At 37.3% G+C, this 16778-nt stretch overlaps 1 protein-coding gene across 5 annotated transcripts in view; it reads right to left on the minus strand.

Annotated features, from left to right (window-relative positions):
* Window positions 1-16778, minus strand: part of LOC118196921 (uncharacterized) — a 251923-nt gene that overhangs the window by 13286 nt on the left and 221859 nt on the right. The window lies entirely within an intron of this gene.

Below are 16778 nucleotides of genomic sequence, written 5' to 3' on the forward strand. Positions count from 1 at the left end.
GTTTTCACAGGAAAACTGTTGTTTAATTTTGCCTGCAGTTAAAATTAAATATTGCATAATTTTATCCGCAAAATGCTACAGTATTTCAGGAAATTATTCAAATTTCATATAGAATTGTTATATTTTCTAAATTTTCTTGTTTAAAATCCTTCTCGCTAATGTTAGATTGGAATCAGGACTAATACTGCTTCGAATAAAAAATAAAGACATATGATTCTCATATTAGACCAAAAGATAATTAAAGTTAATCTTAGACAGGAAAGCAAAGAGGGAGAAGCTGAAAATTAATTAGGCTCCTGAATTCAAGCAGACAGTCTTGCTGTAAATGCAAAGAAAAAATTAATTAAACGATCTCATTTAGCAAACACACAAATTAAGAAGAAAAAGAAGATTTTTACTTTTTACAAACTGAGTTATTAGTTGTATTATTACAACGCGAACCATTTACATGCATTGCGAAAACAAGAAATTCTTATGACGCATTTTATTGTGGCATTTAGTGCATCATAGTGACCTTGAAAATGAATTTGCGCTATATCAAGATATGTTTCAATATGGTAAAAGCGAATTTTTTAAAAAAAATTTACAGGCAGTTTTGGAAATTTATCGCATTTATTATTATCACAGTATAAGGGATTTTCGCCTTCTCCACTGCATGACTTCACGTGCTAGTGGTAGCAGATCTAGCTGGTCACTAGAAAATATGGAATTCGTATGCCGACGAGAAAACTGCTGATTTTCGTATTTCCTGCTTCGGTGACAGCTTAATAAACTGTACAGTGGCGAAAGACTAAAATTTGGTGGATGATAATTCGTCACTGACTGAATTTAGCGACTGGATCTTTGCCTTCTCCAGTTGCCTTTCATGTTGGTGAGGATATCAAGAACTTTCACCTTTCCCTGTCTTTGTCTTCGGGGTGCGAGAGGTAGCAAGTCTAACTGGCAGTCAGGACATTAAGAATTCGAATTTCCGGTGAAGTCATTGATGACTACACATTTTTCCTGCTTCTAAAAGCCTAATAGACTTTTATATGTTATGTATTCGTTTCGGGAGTTTGTATTTATTTAAAAAAATTATCAACGAATAATTGTTATTACTTCAAGTCTATATTTATTATCCACTTAACTACATATATCAATAACTCCTGCATAACATTAATGAATAACTTCTGCATTGAACAAAATGTTATAGAAATTACACATTGGACGAAATTATTTTTAGAAAGATGCAGGGTTTTCCTTATTTCGCATAAAAAATTTATTTTAAGTTTGATTTCCTGTTCTAAACTTCTCAACTTCCCTTCACATTCTCTCGCCAGGATGTAAATTTAAAGTTAAGCGCAGCGCTATTTAAACATGTGAATATCTCAGTTTATTCAGAGCGTGTTTCGCTAGCCAAGCGCACGTTTCGTTGTTATTTCGCGGTCACACTAGTAAGCCTCTTGGCCTTATCAGATTAGTATCACGCCGGTTAGATTTCTGTGAGTCTACCTCTTAGGCGTAAACTTAAGTGCGCTCTTGCACTATTTATTTCAGATTTGACTTGCATTTTATTCTGCGTTTAGTTTCCACCGGAAGTGGACAGTGTATTTGTAACGCACGAAGTCCGTGTCTTTCTGTTAAATTAGTTTGAATTAATAAAGGGTTATTGTTCATCCTTCTTCTGTGTTGGTAATTTATTCACGCCTGTGAGAGAATTCGCCAGGTTCGTTGTAGGATCTAATTTAGTTTATGTGGAATAACAGAGACAGATCTTAGAAAGATATTTAAAAAAATCCCTTTTATATGCTTATGTTTAGAAAAACTACAGCAATTATTATTCCATATACTTTATATGCATAATATGTTTTTAACTTCAAAATGCTATGTGAATAAAAACCTTTATACAGAAAAAAAAATATGCGTTTACAGATTTATATATTCCTACAAATGCAAACATAGTATAATTTAATTCTACGTAAGAGGAACATTAAAAGTCTTCCTTGCCAGTGTAATGAAACAAATTTGAATATATAAAGAACGAAGTACAAAATAGGCAGTTAAACAACACATAATACACAAAATTTGACGTGTATAAATTTTTGAATAGGAGAGAAATGATTTCATTTTTGACATTACAAACGTCTTAGCAAAAATTTTTGGACCGTTACTTATGTAAGTTATGCCACCGAATTATGGCCACTGCATGAGAAAAACGATTTATATACTCACGTTTGTGAAAATTGCAACACCAAGAAGGAATCGTCATAATTGAATGCAATTTAATACACAGTTGAGTGGTAGTGGTACAAATAAATGATTAAATGTTCAAAGCAAACAAACAAGAACAAGAGATCAGAATCAGTATTTTGTGTGGCCACCACGCGCCGCAATAAGTGCTGCTACACGACGTGGCATGGAGTCAAACAAAGTTTGAATGTCTGACTGAGGAAGAGCATTCCATATCGTTTGTACGCGTACCCAAAGTTCGTCTGCAGACGCAACAGGACGAGGATCACGAGCAAGACGCCGACCAATGACATCCCACACATGTTCAATTGGCGACATATCCGGGGAACACGCAGGCCAAGGAAGAAGCTGTACCTGCTGCGCTGCAAAGAAGGATTTAACAATCCGAGCAGTATGAGGGCGGGCATTGTCCTGTTGAAATACAGCGCCTGGCAAGCTTTGAAGGAAGGGAACAGCTTCGGACTGTAGAACTTCACGGATATACCGGTTGCTGTTCAGATTGCCCACAATTCGTAGCAATTGAGATCGTCTATGATATGCTATGGCGCCACAGACCATAACTCCGGGTGTTCGTCCACTGTGGCGTTCGATAATGCACTCCGGAAGGTGGCGTTCACCGGCATAGCGTCTGACACGAATGCGGCCATCATGGTACCACAAATTAAAGCGGGATTCGTCAGAAAACACGACATGCTGCCAATCAGCACGCCAGTCTCTATGCTGATTGGCCCATTGTAGCCGCAGGCGGCGATGGTCGTGCGTTAGGGGGATCCTGTATAAAGGAGTCCGTGCGCGCAGTCCACACTGCAGCAGACGTCTACGAATTGATGAAGCACACAATGAAACACCTGTAGCTATTGACCACAGTGCTGCCAATTGTCTAGAGGAAGCTGTACGGTCCGTCCGCGCCATGCGGACCAGGTGTCTATCATCGCGAGCTGACGTCACATTTCGGGGTCCACTCCCGGATTTCCGAGTTGTCCGACACTCGTCCGTCCACTGCTTCCAAACGCGCATCACTGTGCTCCTGTTACGCTGCACACGAGAGGCTACTGCACGATACGACAATCCAGCTTCACGAAGGCCGATGATTCTCCCTCGTTCAAACTCTGTAAGTTGTTCAAATCTCGCTCTTTCGTCGACGAGGCATAAGTACAGATTGAGTTAACGTTTACCACTAGCAGATAACCACCGATAACCATACACGCCTCGCTACAGCCGTCTATTTATTCGGATCCATCAGCCGTTCAGAGGGCGCTGCTCAGCATACGCATGCGCTACGGATTTGCAATTCTAATCATTTGCATATCATGCGCTACTTTGCATTTCCTGAAAATTTCAGCTCACTCGCGTAAGTCCTTCATGGTGTTGCAATTTTCACAAACGTGAGTGTAGTTCATTCTCCACACGACAGCCAGTTTCCAAAATGTTGCTGACATAAGATTTTTAATTTATCTCTCATATTAACAATTTGCCAATTATGAGTATTTAAAAACTTAATAATTTTGATTCATTAAGTTGGTTTCTAAATTTAAAACCCGAACCCACTACCGAAAGGAAAAAAAAGCCAGTCCTGTACTTTACCTTTTTATTACTATTATTATTTGAAAACATAATATGATTATTCTTTACCTTCGGCAAAGTTGATTAGCATCTGAGCGGCCCTGAAAGCGGCAATTGGTGCAGCGCTATCTATTGGTGACGTTGTCAAATGCTCGTTACGCGTATTATTTGGTTTAACCTTGATAATAATGTATTTGTTGAAGTTTTAGATTTTTCCATTTGTATATGCCTAATTATCTACCTTGATGCCAAATTTCAAGTATCTACGTTACTCAGAGGTCTAGGTTTTGATAAGTGAGTCAGTCAGTGAATGATAAAAATGACGCTTTTCAGAACTTAATAATTCCATGATCCTAAGAGTTAGGTTAATGAAATTTGGGATTCTAGGTGTTCAAAAGATCTCTATTAGATGTACAAAATTGCAGGTTTGTAGGTATGTAAGTTATTAGTTGTATTATTACAACGCGAACTATTTACATGCATTGCGAAAACAAGAAAGTTTTTGAGTAATGCGGGGGGGGCGTCGAAAGTAGCTTGAAATTATTAGTTCGACATACGGCAAGGTTGCGTTCTGTGTATTCACAAATAAGCTACTTATTCAATCAATCACATTTATTTTTAATTTACATAGTGAAAAAAAAAGAACATTCTACAAAAACATATCATGCAGCGTATATGCACGCTAGCGATAACGGCACAAGCACGAGGAAGAACTAACTACAACAAATCAGTTCACTTCACTTGAGAGAAAAGTACAGAGTTTAGTTGCAGCACTGCTATACAAGAAAAAAACAAAGTTAACATTTAATTTAAAAGTTCGTTGCATGGTTGCTGCATACTCCCCTCCCAGTGTCAACGATATCGTACAGGGAAATGAACATGACGCCGAGAACGTGTAGTCTTAGGTTGCACCTTTGTTGCAGGCTGTGCTGAAGTGGTGATATCAGATGAACACTCATTTGATGGGGTATCTGGGTTAAGTGGTAAATCATGTACCAGAGTGCCCTGCAAACGGTGAGGTGAAGTTGGTGGTGGAGCGATTGGTTTATCCCTGTTCAGAACATAAGCTGGCTTTACACGATCAATGGATACAGGTACAGTTTTGCCATTTATGTCTAGGTAAAAGACCTTCTCTGTTCTACGAACAACTAAAAATGGTCCAACATAAGGAGGTTGAAGTGGGCGTCTCACCATATCATGACGAAGAAAAACATGGGTAGCTGTGCCTAAATCACGGTGTATAAAGGTTTTGCTATCACCATGTCTCTTGGGTGGTATGGGGCGAAGTGTTTGCATATGTGCACGTAAGTGGCTGACAAAATCTGTGGTGTCAACCGGTTGTTGAACAGGAACCAGGAACTCCCCAGGCAGACGAATGGTGGTGCAACCCAAATCTTCTTTCAATCATTCTATCAATTTCAAAATCTGCTGGTGTGCAACCCAAATCTTCTTTCAAAGCAGCTCGAAAACCAAGAAGAATCACAAGAAGGACTTCAGTCCACCGCTCAGTGGCATGGCACTTGATAGCAGTCTTAAGAGGTCGATGCAATCCCTCTATTAACCCATTCGACTGGGGGTGGTAACTAGTCGTCCTGGATCTCTGAATTCCCAGGTGATGAGTGAGAGAGCGAAAAAGTGAAGCTTCAAACTGGCGTCCTTGGTCAGTTGTCACAGTAGAGGGCACTCCATACCTGGAGACCCAGCATGTGAAAAATGCTTCTGCAACAGTTTGAGCAGAGATATCCTTGAGCGGTTGAGCTTCTGGCCATCGAGAGAAACGATCAATTAAAGTCAAGCAGTAAGAATAACCATTTGAGGGAGGGAGAGGGCCTATAAGGTCCAAGTGAACATGGTCAAATCTTTGAGAAGGCTCCTTAAAACTTGCCAAAGGTGCTTTTGAATGGCGATGAATTTTAGCCTTTTGACATGGGATGCAACACTTGGTCCATTCTGCTATATCCGATAACATTTTAGGCCAAACAAATCGTGACCGCACAATGTGTTGTGTTCTGCGTACACCAGGGTGAGCCATGTTGTGTAATGAGGCAAAAACATCCTGGCGAAACTGTGTTGGGACATAGGGACGAACTCTGCCAGTCGATACATCACAGAATAGATCAATGTTTGATTCCGGGAGAGTAATTTTTTTTAACTGCAGGGATGTGTCTGATGACAGTAAGGACTTCAACTCATCATCCAATGTTTGTGCTTTAGCTATTTCAGAATAATTAACTGCTGCAGGAAGAGTTAAGGCAGCTATACGGGACATGACATCTGCAGGAATATTCTCAGGCCCTGGAATGTGCTGTATGTTAGTTGCGAATTGCGAGATGAAATCTAAATGCATCACCTGGCGTGGAGAGCACTTGTCATTCTTTTGACGGAAAGCATATATCAGAGGCTTATGATCAGTATAGAGGACAAAGTCTCTAGCCTCCAACATATGTCTGAAATGGCGAATGGATGCATAAGCAGCAAGGAGCTCCCGGTCATAAGCACTGTGCCGAGTTTCTGTTGTACTGAGCTTCCTCGAGAAAAAACCTAAGGGCTGCAATTTGGAGTCCACAACCTGATGCAATGCACCACCAATAGCATGATCAGATGCATCTACATGCAAGGCAAGTGGGGCAGTTGGAGAAGGATGAGCAAGTAACGTGGCATTAGCTAGTGCTTGTTTGCATTTTTCGAAAGCCTCTGTTGCAAGCGAAGTCCAAATAATTGGTTTCTTCGAATTCTTTTTACCAGAACCCTTTAGGATGTCACTTAACAAAGCTTGGTTATCTGCTGCATGAGGCAAAAACCTGCGATAGAAATTCATTAGGCCTAGAAACTTACGCAAATTACCAATAGTTTCAGGCAACTTAAAATCTAGGACTGCTTGGACTTTATTTTGCAAGGGTTTAACCCCTTCTGGGCTTATATGGTGACCAAGAAACTCCAACTCAGTGACACCAAACACACATTTTGAAACATTTAGACCATAAGTACTCAGTCTTTGAAATATAGCATGCAAGTGCTTCTTATGCCCCACTGCATCATTTGAAAAACATAGTATATCCTCAAGATAAACATAACAAAACGGGAGACCCCTTAGGACCTCGTGCATAAAGCGCATGAAGGTTTGGGGTGCATTCACTAAGCCAAAACACAGATGAGTATACTCGTAGAGACCCCATGGGGTTGTCACTGCTGTTTTAGGAATGTCAGCGTCTGCAATAGGAATTTGGTGAAATGCTTTAAAGATGTCTACTTTTGAGAAAATGGATTTACCGTAGAGTGAATGAGCAAAGTCTTGAAGGTACGGAATAGGATAACTATCAAAATCAGTCACAGAATTCAGCTTGCGGTAATCTCCAACCGGACGAACTGTAGAATCCTGCTTAGGGACGACATGCAATGGTGAACTCCATGGACTTTTGGAAGGACGGATTATCCCTTGATCCAGGAGGAATTCGAACTCAGATTTCACTGCTTCGTGCAGCTTCGGATGGAGTCGTCTCGGTTTTGAAGTCACAGGTGGTCCACGAGTCAAGATATGATGCACTGTGTTATGAGGAACAGTCTGCTTAATTAGAGTAGGATTTGTTATATCTGGAAACTCAGAAAGCAAGGAGTCATAATCTGAATTAACAGAAACTGTGACAATAGAAGGTTGGCTTTTGTGAGCAACATTGCCATAAGTAAACAGTGAAGTTTCAGGATTTATAAGACACTGCCGTTTCAAATCAACAAGAAGATTAAAATGTTTCAAAAAATCTGCACCGATGATAGGAGAAGTTACATCAGCAATCACAAATGTCCATGAGAAGGGCTTCCGGAGACCCAAGTCGACTTGTCTGCGCACAAATCCATATGCAGGAATTTTAGAATTGTTGGCAGCAAAAAGGGCAAATGTTTCACAACAGTTTCTCTTATCTTTAGGAGAAGGAGGTAACACTGAGATCTTACTACCAGAATCGATCAAAAATTTTTGACCAGTCTTCCTGTCGTGAAGAAATAATCGACTGGGCTTTTTGGATACTTCCGTCATCCCAGCTATGACGGGAGTTACAGGTTTTTTTTTTTTTGCTGCTGGTACGCGCAAGGCTTAGCACATTTGCGTGCCTTATCACCAAAACGGTTATGATAGAAACACACATTACTGGAAGTATTACTTTTTCTGGAGCGAGAGGTTGAACGACTCCGGAACCTAGTTGTCCTCCGATCATGGGAAAGTTCAGAAACTTGGCGTGTAAGTTCTTCGATCTGCCTGGCTACGGTTTCAGTTGTGATGGCACTGGGATCCAAGGATGTTGCAGCTCCAGAAGTAGCACAGATTGCACTAGGTTGAACAACCTCAGCGACTTTATCAGCTATAATTGCTAGCTGATCAAGTGTTTCAGAAGAAGCAGACAGAACTGTTTGGATATGGGCTGGCATTCGTGCATCCATAAATTTTGCAAAAAGTCATCATTAAGCTGTTTCCCAGAAAGCTCTTTCATTTTCCGTAGGAGATGACTAGGCCGTTCATCCCCCAACTGGAGTTCAGTGAGGAGTTTTTTAATTTTCTGGTGTTCAGAATCTTCAAATTCACTGATGAGCCTCTCAGACAGTTTTTTATATTTGTCCGAGTCCGGAGGGTTTAGTACGATATCCGAGACGTGCGACAGAGTTTCCGCATCTATATTCGCTATAAGAGCAGAAAATTTCGTTTCATCACTCGTAATTCCGCTGTAAATGAAGGCATTGTCACATTGTGCGATCCACAACCGCACGTTAGCTTTCCAGAAAGGTGGAATGCGAAGTGCAACTTTCGCTACTTGGCTCTGCTGATCGGGTGGAGGCATCGCTAGTATGTGGAAATAGTTCCGGAAAGCAGAAACAAAATAATCGTAATTATCCAGAAAGCGAAGTCGCCACAGTGGGATAGGCTTTCCACAGCAAGGCTTAGCGAAGCATGTGACCAATTAACGTAACTTATTTTTCGTCCATAGGTCACCAATTACGGCAAGGTTGCGTTCTGTGTATTCACAAATAAGCTACTTATTCAATCAATCACATTTATTTTTAATTTACATAGTGAAAAAAAAAGAACATTCTACAAAAAAATATCATGCAGCGTATATGCACGCTAGCGATAACGGCACAAGCACGAGGAAGAACTAACTACAACAAATCAGTTCACTTCGCTTGAGAGAAAAGTACAGAGTTTAGTTGCAGCACTGCTATACAAGAAAAAAACAAAGTTAAAATTTAATTTAAAAGTTCGTTGCATGGTTGCTGCAGACTCATTGCAAATTAAACTGATTGGAAACTTTTATTCATAATCATGAGCAGCACTAAAAACTTATACAGGAAAAAAACTACAGACTTCCACCTTCAGCACACCCAACACCAACACATGGTGAACGAACAACCACATGGTCAACAGAAACTCTTTAGTCAAAGTTACAGTTAAATATGAAAATTTAAAAACAAAACCACAGCAAAAAAAAAAAAAAAAAAAGTTCTGAAAATTCACACACTTAATTAAAAAAAATTTAATACACATTATTACAGTTATTAGCAATGACAAATAATTATTACACTTTTCTTTCATAATTTAAATTGATTTTTTTTACTAATTTCCGAGCTATCACCAGGCCACTGAAATGCTAAGTTCAAATCCAATGTATTGGACTGGTGCAGCCATCTACTGACAAGATAGTGAAATGCAAAGTGTTCTAACATTACTCCCTCACCAGTAACTAAGTTACGATACATAAATTGCATTGGTAAGGTCAATAATCGAATAACATGATCACTACATCTCATGATCAAAATGCACTTGACATATAAAAGAATCAATTTCTAAGCTTGCATCTGGTTCTGAATTGTAAGGTTATAGCAAATTAAAATACAAATAATAATTAAGGTAGCCGGAACTTCAAAATATATCACTAATCTTTTTGTTCCATGCTGGAAATCCACATAATTGTAGATACCACATTCAATATTCTATACATTCATTATAGATTTCATTATTATATCTCAAAGTTAATATATACATACATGCTCCATATCTGGGCTTAACTGAACAATTCAATGTGTTATGCTTTCAGTGACATGAAAATAGTTAACAACAGTGAAAATCTGATCAGTATTACTAAAATTTTCACATTTCATAGCAGGTATTTAAAACACCAAATGCACTTTTCTTATTTTACTCACTCCTGACTGACCCAATGCAACACTGTCCTGAATATACACCTTAGCAACTAATATTCTTTGAAAATTATTAGTTTTCTGAAAAATAGGTATTAGTACTGCATTAAACTGCAGCTGGATAGAAATTATATTTGCTCTAAAACTCATACATGCCTAATACCAACATGATTAGAATACTACTTATTTACATACAACTCAAATTCTTAATTTTCAATATACTGCAATCTAACATTAACAAATTAGTGAAAAAGACATATCTCACAATACATAGATATATATGTGCACTACACTATATAGCACTGAAATATTCTAACTGAAACAATAATTGTATTTGTAAGATAGCTTCTAAAGAGGTAATACTGATGTTATGCCTAAGCAAAAACACACTGTATTCCAAAACACAATAATACCAACCCTTACAGCTATACATGCATATAGAATTTGAAGCAAAAATTTCTAGAACAGGAAGAACAATATTTAAAGTATATCTGAATATATTCATGAACAGTAATATATTGCTCAATATCTACACCACTACGACTCTGGTATATTACAGAAGATACATAAATTAGAAATTATAAAATCAGTATACATTATTGTTATATATGACATTAGCACTAATTGGGGAAGTAAAGATCATGAATAATAATATTTGCAGTAACAAGAAATAAGAGTTGTGATTTAGTTTTAAGTTCGAAACCTAACAGGAAGTTTTATTTCTCTAGCACAACGAGTGTTTGTTGGGAGATTACTATGATACATTTCCTTTGATTATCCACCATTGACATCATCATCAAGAAGCTGATTCGGTAGCTCTGGCATGCTCTCTGCATTCATAAGGTAAGCAGGTTTCAGCCTATCAATAGAGATGTTAAAATCTTTTCCTTTAATATGCACAGAATAATACTTATCATGTCTTTCTGCTACAGGAAATGGGCCATCATAGGCAGGCTCTAGTGGTTTTTTCACCCGATCAGCTCTTACGAACACATGAGTACAGGTCCTTAAATCTCTATGTACAAAAACTTTTTGATAAGATTGACATGTATCTGCAGACTTCATTGGCTTTACTAGGGCCATCTGCTATTGAAGATTGTACACAAATGTGTCAGGTTCCACGTGGACACTGGGTTTTTCAAAATATTCACCAGGAAGCCTGATATTGGTACCATATACCATTTGAGCAACAGAATAGTTTGTACCATCTCTGATAGCAGCTCTTAAACCCAACAAAATAGTGTGTAGCATATTAACTCCATTTTACATTATTGTGAGCTTTTATTGCAGCCTTAATGTCCTGTGAAAGCGCTCTATTTTCCCGTTACATTGGGGATGATAGGGCGTTGTATGCAGAAGTTTAGCACCACAAATAGCAGCAAGATTTTTAAACATTTGGGAGGTAAACTGGCGACCTTGGTCAGTTACAGTACACTGTGTTACTCCAAATCTGCTCACCCAATGGTCATAAAAAGCTTTACTCACCAGTTCTGCAGTGATCTCTTGTAATGGAACTACCTCCATCCAACAGGAAAATCTATCAATGTATGTTAGACAGTAAATTTTACCATTAGATGGTGGCAAAGACCCAATCAAATCAATATGGATGACGCTAAATCTGGCATCAGGTTCTTGATATGTACCAAAAGTCGATTTGGTGTGTCTTGTTACTTTAACTTTCTGGCACTGCAGACAAGCTCTAGCCCAATCACTTGCTTGTTTCTTCATCCTGGGCCATACAAATATGGCAGTTATCTGTTTTGCAGTGGATCTGACACCAGGATGTGCAAAACCATGGATATGATCAAAAAGTTTCCTGCTAAAACTTTGAGGTACATATGGGCGAATATTGCTAGCTGAAGTATCACACCATAGGATATTTTTAGATTGTAGTACATATTCCTTGAAAATTAATGAGGTGTTACTTGCAATTAATTCTTTCAACTCAGGGTCATTCTGTTGTGCCGTTGCAATTTCTTCATAATTAATTGCAGATATCTCTTCAATTCTGGAGAGAGTATCTGCTACAATATTGTCCTTTCCATTAATGTGCTGTATATTTGTAGTAAACTGGGAGATGTACTGTAACTGACGCAGCTGCCTAGGTGAAGCTTTATCATTCTTTTGCTTGAATGCAAAAATCAGTGGTTTATGATCAGTGAAAATTTGAAAATCTCGTCCTTCCAGCATGTATTTAAATTGCTTCACAGAGAGATATATTCCAAGCAATTCACGATCATATGTACTGTATTTTCTTTGAGCCCCATTTAGCTTCTTTGAATAAAATGCAACTGGTTTCCAGTTACCATCTTCATACTGTTGCAAAACTGAACCAATTGCCCAATCTGAGGCATCAGTGCACAGAGATAATGGACATTCAGACTTTAGATAACTTAAGAGGGCAGTATTAGCCAAGTCAGTTTTGCACTTCTCAAATTGCTTTATGCTTTCTTTAGTCCAAGGTACTTTACTTTTATATTTTTTCTTTGCTCCCTTAAGCATTTCATGTAGCATTGCCTGGGTCTGCGCTGCATCTTTCAAGTACCTCCTATAAAAATTTACCATGCCTAAAAACGTTCTTAAGCCATGAAGAGTGGATGGCAGTTCATAATCAAGAATAGCTTTAACTTTGTTTGGCAGAGGTTGCGAACCAGAAGGCGTAATGAGATACCCCAAAAATTCAATTTCTTTAACTCCAAATACGGACTTTGACACATTTATGCATAGGCCATATTTATCAAGCCTTTCGAAAATTAAGCTCAGATGTGTTTTATGCTCATCCTCAGATGACGAGGCGATTAAAACATCATCAAGATAAGGAAAACAGAAATCAAGCCCTCGAAACACCTCGTGTACAAATCTTTGAAAGGTTGAGGGGGCATTTCGAAGACCAAAACTCATAACGTTAAACTCGTACAGTCCAAATGGTGTAATAATTGCTGTTTTTGGTTTATCCTCTTCAGCTATGGGTATTTGATAGTATGCTTTGAATAGGTCTAATTTTGAGAAAATTGTTTTCCCACTTAAGATTAAATGAAAATCCTCAATCCTAGGAATCGGGTATCTGTCCGGAATAGTCTGCTCATTCAGACGTCTATAATCACCACAAGGTCTTAAAGTTCCATCTTTCTTTGTAACCAGATGCAGAGGACTAGCCCACTGTGATTTAGATGGCCTGATTATACCATTGTCTAACATGAACTGAAACTCTTGCTTTGCCAAATTCAGTTTCTTAGCATCAAGCTGCCGAGCACGAGAGTAAACTGGTTGTCCTTTTGTAGCAATATAGTGCTCGACCTTATGTTTCACTTTGGTGTTCAATAAATTGGGCTTCGTAATACCAGGGTACTTTCGCAACAGCTCAGAGAATTTTACAGAATCGCCACAGTGGCTAATCGTACCGACGGTGCGAATAGCTAACAGGCTATTCACACCACCTACGTTCGCGCATGCGCACAAGCAGCCCAGGTACCAGGTAGAATTTTATGCAAATTCCTATAGCATAGGACTCTCAGAACTTATAATTCAATAAGAAAACTTACTGAAAATGATAATATTCTTATATATTCATCACTTTTTCAGTATCCACACAGGTTAATAGGTTCAACTGCCATATTTCAAAATCAAAGTTATTTATGAAATAAAACCTTACAAAATCTCATAAATCAATGTGTGTGCAAATTTTTAAATCTAAATAACTTACATTAAATTATTTCTAACTTTTAAATTACATCCCATTATTTATTTCAATTTTATTGATTAATCTGTTTGTACTAATATTTCAAAGTTCTTTGAAGCACTTTTTGTGTCCTGAAAATGCCAAGTATTTCCATAAAAAAATGCAGGCATACAGAATAATTCATTTAATAGTTCATATAATCGCTTTTAATTTATTTCATGTCTAAATTTTCTACACAGAAATCCGATGTCTAATTTTTAGCATCTTTTATCAGACGAAATTTTTCAAAGAGGAATGAATTAAAAGCTTGATCGAGCAAAACACATCTTTAAAGCTAAATGTATTCTAAGAAATACAAAAAATGTCAACACGATTTGGCCCCCCCTTCAAATCAGTCATTTAAACTATTCAAACCGTTCAGGAAAAGGATAAACATTGCGAACATAAAAATCTGCCCTTTTGTATATATACTTTAATAAAAGGAAATGTGTTCCTTCTTTCTATAAGAAAAGGAACCCATTTTCCTTTGTAAACTTTGGAAAGTCGCCAACGCTTAAAAATGATAAACCACGCAAAGTTAGAAACCCGCCTTTGACAACTCAATGCGCATGCGTGGTTAATGTTGGTGCGAACAGCTTAAGCGGCTAATCGCACCGGTGGTGCGAATTGCATCGACCGCTAATCGCAGTATTTTCAGTTACTGATATTACATCACTATGTACAAACATATTTGTCACACCATCAATTAATTTCCTCTGGCGAATGTCAAGCAATAAGTGAAACTGATTCAGAAAATCGGCACCTAAAATGCCTCTGTTTACTTTTGCTACAACGAATGGCCATTGGAATGGACGACGTAGTCCGAGGTTCACGGTCAATACCTTACTTCCAAACGTTGGGATTTCAGTTCCGTTAGCTGCGTATAGCTTGTATGAAGTGCAGGTACTTTTAGATTTCGTATCAGCTGGAATCAAGCTGATATCTGCTCCGCTGTCAATAAGAAATTTGATTCCTGTTTTTCTGTCTTTGATAAAAAGGCGAAATTTGAGGCAATTAAGGTATCCGACCTCGTTCGTGTACCATTTTTTAAGAAATGGTTTTTATTTTAACTATAAACGTATTAATTTCAAGATAAGCATATTAATGAGTGAAAATTGCTTAAAAGATAATGCTAAGTAATTTTAATTTTGAAAAATAATGAAAAAACGGATAATTTTTGCTTAAATTTTGCCATTACGGCAACAACCACGGTGAACAATGTATACATAAATATACAGTTTTTTTAGTTTGTATTTATGTTTACACTTGTTTTGTATGCAATGAAGCAAAATAATAAAGAAATATTCATGTGTTCTTGAGATATGTCAAAATATATAGTATTAACTGCATATTTTCCTATTATTGCATCCAAAATCTAAGAATAAAAAGTAACAGTTCAACTTCTAATTAATATTTCTAAAATCTTCTGCTTCAGAGCATGCATCAGATTATATGAAACATGCATAGAAAGTATCATTTAGTTTTATTCATAAAATTGTGAGTTATGGCTGTTACCATTGGCAATATTTACTGAAAAAAACATTTTTCAGAAAACAAGTTTAAAGTTTTCATAAAACAATTTCTTAGTGAAAAAAGCATCCCTGATAATTAAAATCCCCTTCTTTGTAATTGACACCTTGTTTGTTTTTTCGCACACATTGCGCTTTTTTTTTCGAACAAAGCGTAATTTTTTTCTTTGGGTTTTTGTAAAACTTGCGGAATGGCGCCAAGAGTCATGTTTTTGCACTTTATCAAGTTTCAGAATTCCCTGCTCAATGTAAAATTCAGAACACACAGCTAACATTGAAAATGCTTCAAGCAAACCTATAAATCCATCATTAAATAAGATTAAATAACAACACTCACATTTTCTCCAAACGTTAATGTTCGCGAGGAACAATTTGCAATAAAATGCCATTAAAACGTTCTTTGATATTTTGTGTTTTGCCATGTATGAACTTTTTTAATAACTCTTGTTTATGTAGTCAACTCCATATATGTAGGTTTAATTAAATTCAAAAGGGAATTAAAGGAATTAAATTCAAAATATATGTTGACATACCAGAGGTTTTTGGCTGATTTTTTCTTTTCTGCAATCGCACATTGATAGTTGTACCAACTCGTTGACTGAGGAGGGCATTGGCTTTGAAGAAGAGCTACAAAGGAACAAGCAGCTAGTACAGCCTGCTGCATCTCAATTAAGTTTCCATCATTATTTCTAATTGCAATCCCTAATTCTGTAGTTTATCAATAAAAGAACCAATCAGTTTACCTTTCCCTTTCAATCCAGGAGTGGAGTTTTTTTATTTTTCGTAGTCCACTACTAACCCTTTTCTGTATATGTCCAATGCATTCCAGTTTCTTGACCGAATTTTTACCATATATATTTTTCACAATTAAAACCCCCTTAGAATCTCCATCCTCATAATAGTCCGTGTACTTCAGCTTTCGTAATTTAATAGATCATTCATAAAGCGAATAAACACCAACTGCTTCCATACACGAAGCTGCTTCTTTATAATTTGCAGAATAATTATGTTACGCTACATATATTATGAACTACTATATGTCGTGCTGAAGATTGCATTCCATTTTGTTTAGTTTGTTGCAAATGATGCAAAATGTGACATACCTTCAAATCAAGACTGTCAACGCTAATCGACAAAGCAGTAACACATCCATTCAACGTCGAATACCCTCTGCGCCAAACTAAATACGAAATTAAGGGGAAAAACTACCGCCAGTTTCTTAAATTTTATTACAAAATATCTAAACTTAGTACGATGGTTTATAATTTACAAAATCTTGATGATAAATAAAGTTTCTAAATAGGTATGTCTATTTAAACGCTCACTTCCGGTCCAGAATATTGAAACTTCCGGTTTATTCCGTTACAGAAAAATGCTTATAACTTCAGTTCTAATTAACATATCAACAAGCAAAGACTTGTATTTGATAGCTAAAGATATATTCTTTAAGATAATGTAATAAAGTAAAAATCGAAATTTTGTCCGAAAATCGTCTTTTGTACGAGGTCGGATACCTTAATGTTTCCAATAGAAGCAGGGCTTGCCGCTGATTCTAC

Source organism: Stegodyphus dumicola, chromosome 8 (assembly GCF_044657685.1).
Source record: "Stegodyphus dumicola isolate Sdum_Otavi_A_Nest chromosome 8, ASM4465768v1".
NCBI classification, from domain to species: domain Eukaryota; kingdom Metazoa; phylum Arthropoda; class Arachnida; order Araneae; family Eresidae; genus Stegodyphus; species Stegodyphus dumicola.